Raw genomic sequence first — 4,579 nt, 5'->3', positions numbered from 1 at the left:
AATGTTTTTTTTTCTTTCATTACTTATATAAGTGGGCGGTGGGGGCGGCACTCGGTTGAAGAAACTATTTCCTTTTTATTTTTCAAATTCTTTTATTTTTCTTTTGTTGTCAATCTATTTTTAATTGTTTATAGTGAAATTTATTTGCATTTTTCAAAATGTTTTGGACATACATTGCAATTTTTCCTTTAGCTTTTCATTTTTTTTTTGTTCATCTAAATGGGAGGACAATCTTAGGCCCCCGTTTGGTACACATTGATATAAAAATGAGAATAAAAAATATAGTCGTTATGGGCTCCACATAAAAGATAATAATTCAAATTTTGTGACTTGATATGATAGATAACGATCATATTTTTCATTTTAATGAATAAAAAATGGGAAACAAACAAGGGTTTAAATGTCAAATTGGATGGATTCTGTCAACATAGACGGGTCATGCATATTTTTCCAAACGTTAGGATATGAGGTGCTATTTTTAAAGGTTAGAGATATATCTATACGTTTTTGAAAGATTGGGGGACCAAATATGTTATCTTCCCTTTTAAATAACAACTGGCTTTAGTAAACTCTACCTTTTAAGTGTCAAATTACAGTTTTAATATGTTTTGGCACTCTCTTCACAATCTTAGTTGTTGTATGTGAAAATATTAGCAGTTTACAAAGAGATTAAAAGGGGCTTAAGTGCATTTTGCAACTTATCTTGTGACAATAAATTACTAGATGAAGAGGTAATTATTAAAGATATATTTATCAACAATACACAGGGCTTCATTTTACATGGGTATTACTGACCCCTCTCACGGATTGGGCCCTATGCGGGCCTCGAGGCAATAAAAAAAGAAGAAGGAAAAAAAAAACAAAAACCCTGACCTCACGGGGTCTGTAAGGAGCTGGGCCTGTACGCCCAGCTCGGTTCATTTATCAATCAGCCTAGCGCGTTATGGTGGCACTTCTTCATTTATTTAAAATTGGGGTATGTCGGTTAGACTTCAAAAATAATGTGAGTTTTTTCCTTTTACATTCACAAAAAATTACGAAATATAATCATGAAAACTTTTGTCAAGTGATCTAAAAAAGAATTGTGTCAAATTAAGATCATTTTTCAATTATGTGTAAATTATGGCGAATTATCATATGGAGCACAATAATATTTGGTTCAAACTGTTTTTTCTCACTGGTATTATAAGACTTTTTTTAGGTACATTTTACACTCCTGTCTCTAGGAATGATAATTGTATGGAAAGCTTTCTCCACGTCTAAGCGCTTCGAGTGCTGATGTCTCTAGGAATGACAGCCCTTCTTACTTAGCGAAGAGTTGAGCTTTTTGCTCATTGATGGCTCTGAGGTGATTGAGGTCGGATTTGTTTCCTATCATCATTAAGACTATGTTAGAGTCGGCATGGTCCCTCAATTCACGTAGCCAACGTTGGACACTTAAAGTTTGTCTCTAGGTTATGTTGTATACCACAAGTGCCCCAACAGTGCTTCTGTAGTATGAGCTAATGATAGCACAGTATCTTTCTTGACCAGCGTGTCCCTTATCTGCACTTTCACCGTCTTGCCTTCCACCTGCACCAAAGTATTTTCAGCAATGTGTGGAGAGATAAAAGATTTGCTCGAATGTTACAATCCAGTGCCCGCACCAGTTTTTAGGCGAATCACTTTCTTAGTTCGATTGTTCATAAAAAGCAGCAGTTAACATGTCCGATTAGTCTTAAATGCATTCTTTGACATCATTTTAGTGAAGGGAAGTCCCATAAGTTTTCCCTGGTACAAACTTTGCCTTCAAGCATTTAACATTATGGAAAACGCTTTCAAACTTGCACATTTGGGAATAAGCTATTGCAAGTAGATATACATTTGTGTAAAAACGACTGCAACTTAAATGACCATGAAAATGGTCAAATATTTCAATAATTCGAAAGACAGTTATAGCATATTCTTCGAACTGGGTGACGCAGTGCCAAACAAGGAATTCAAGCGAAAACCTTAAGAAAATGAAATTTGGAATCCACCAAATTATAAAGAAAAGATAAACTCACGATTTTTTATTAATGAATGATAAAAAAAATAAATGAAATAACCCCTTTATTTATAAGGGTTTACAAGGAAACGTAGTTTAAAATAATTAAAATTAATGAAAACAAAGTTAAAACAAACTAAAATTGAAAATAATAATAATAATAATAATGAATAAACTAAATGATAAAAATAGCGTTAAAAATCAGTTCTCAATGGCCGAAATTCATCGTATGTCACGACATAACAGTAAGTATTGTTCGTCTTGTCGTCCTCTTTTTGGAATGATATTATGGGCCCAATCCAAAATTCGGATGTTTTCCCTCTACATGTCCTACATCACTGGGCAATAAAAGTTCCGTTTGAAATGTGGTATAAAAATGATTCCACAACATTTTACTGTCCTAGATTCCAGTTTGCACATCGATGTCAAAATATGAGCAAAAACTAGATATTCGACAGGTAGTTTGACATGACATTAACCAGAAGATTAGCCTCTAATCAGGAAAATTACATAAAATGAAGAAGAAAAAGGATAGCCCAAATACAAAATGCATCAATATCAGAACAGAACCATTAATTAAGATATGCGCAAAAAAAAAATTATAGCGAGCTTAACACATTTATGCACAGTGGATATTTCAAATAGAGATAATAAATAACGAATATGCTACTTGTGCATAATGCGATGTCTATAATGACGTCCACCCTCCTCACATGGATGGAGATCCACTTCGGGATAAATTATATTATATTCAAAGTGGGTCCCCCTCCATGTGAGAGCGGTGGACACCGTGACATACATGTAGCATAACCTAATAAATAATAGACACATTCGATAATTTTACATCATATAAATCAAAACCAACCTGCAGAGTCCTTGTTGCAAATTTGACCCTAATGGTGGATTTCAACTCCAAACAGAACTCATTTCGCGTAAATCTTGAAAGAATATTAGATTTTCCTACATCGGAATCTCCAATCAAAACAATCTTGAATAGGTAATCATACTCATTATCCACTTTATATGCCATTGTTTCTTCCCTGTATATTATGTACAAAACAAGCCTATATAAATCAAATCAAGATTCATAATTAATGAAGATAGAATGATAATAATGCATTTTTTTCTCATTGAAGTATAAAATGCACAGAAAAACTCACCATTAAAGATGGAGATATTGTTAATAATGGCTAATTTGGAAACAAGGATTCTTAATATTCGAAAACCCAGAAATGGGAAAAGAATGAGAATGCAGAACAGATATAATAGGAAATGCTCTTTGCACCTCAAAATTGCGCTGCTAATCATGTGGCTAATGAACTTTTAGAGAGTGGCACGTACTGCTTCTAACATTGGATTACATGTTCAAGCGTGTTTAATGGCACCGAAAGAGCAGATCCGTTGCCGTTCTTCATTTACAAAATTTACGTTAGCTAATTCACTTTCGTGCTATTTGTAAAAATGATTATGGTGTGTTTTGTCAATGCATAAATTACGAAAGAGGTTTATGTTACTACATTGCTTGAGCTCCATTAAAATCAAATTTTAGGGAAAATATATTTTGAAATAGTGATTTTTTGAAAAATGTGTGTGTGTGTGTGTGTGTTTTTTTTTTTAATGGAGCACAAACATAGGTGTAATCATTCATACCTAAGATAGATTCACAGTCACTGTAATTGCTCAAAATTAGCCTAAGATTTGAAATTTTGAATTGAAACTCTTATTTAATGAAAGAATCATCATGAAGAGGTCATTTAGCCATTTAGAATAACATTGACATGGTATCAGAGCTTACCTCTGGAATCCATAGTTCAATCTTTAATTTTCTCTCAAGTATTGTTCTGTCTTTCGCATAGCTGGAGCTTTCTAGTTTGATTTCCTCTTTTTTAATTCCGAATCGATGAATTTCTGGTTGAAAGCTTTGGTTTGAGATTTTAGGTCGATTAGTTTCTGGTCAACAGCTTCGCTTTGAGATTCTAGGACAACTAATCTTTGGTCGACAGGTTCATCAATCACTTGAAACTGAATTTCCAGTTCGACGAGTGAAGGTCGCTGGTCATCTCCAGTTGTCGAGAAGGAAACCAAGTATGTTGACCATTGACCATTACTAAAAAAAAAAAGCAAAAATGTTTAAAACTTTAAAAACTAATGAAGTCCCATTTATACCCTCATACTGTGAAGAGCGAAAAGAGTGAAAATCTATTGTAGACGTAAATCGACACCAAGACGTCAACCAACATGCCAAGAAATCGACTATCGAGATCGAAGAATTTATGGTGAGCGTTGAAACCATTATTACAATTATTTTTTGAAAAAAAAAACATGCTTATTCTTGTATTTGTTGCAAAATGCAGGTAAAAAATGTTGGTATATGAGCAAGAACACATAAAATATGAAAATGAATAGGTTTTGGTGGCAGAGATCGTCATTTCAGCTACTTGCATTACAAGCGGCAAATGAAATCACTATGTGGATTGGCCCAGAAGCTGGGCCGTTTCAGCGTTTGGGCCAGCCTAGATGCGGGCCCAGCCTTTTTTAAATAATTTTTAAAAT

At 33.9% G+C, this 4,579-nt stretch overlaps 1 pseudogene; it reads right to left on the bottom strand.

Annotated features, from left to right (window-relative positions):
* Window positions 1-1,024: 1,024 nt before the first annotated feature.
* LOC111397840 lies at window positions 1,025-3,056 on the bottom strand (annotated as a pseudogene).
* Window positions 3,057-4,579: the final 1,523 nt, after the last annotated feature.

This window comes from Olea europaea, chromosome 7 (assembly GCF_002742605.1).
Source record: "Olea europaea var. sylvestris chromosome 7, O_europaea_v1, whole genome shotgun sequence".
In the NCBI taxonomy this organism is placed as follows: domain Eukaryota; kingdom Viridiplantae; phylum Streptophyta; class Magnoliopsida; order Lamiales; family Oleaceae; genus Olea; species Olea europaea.
This window is presented reverse-complemented; position numbering and strand designations above follow the sequence as displayed.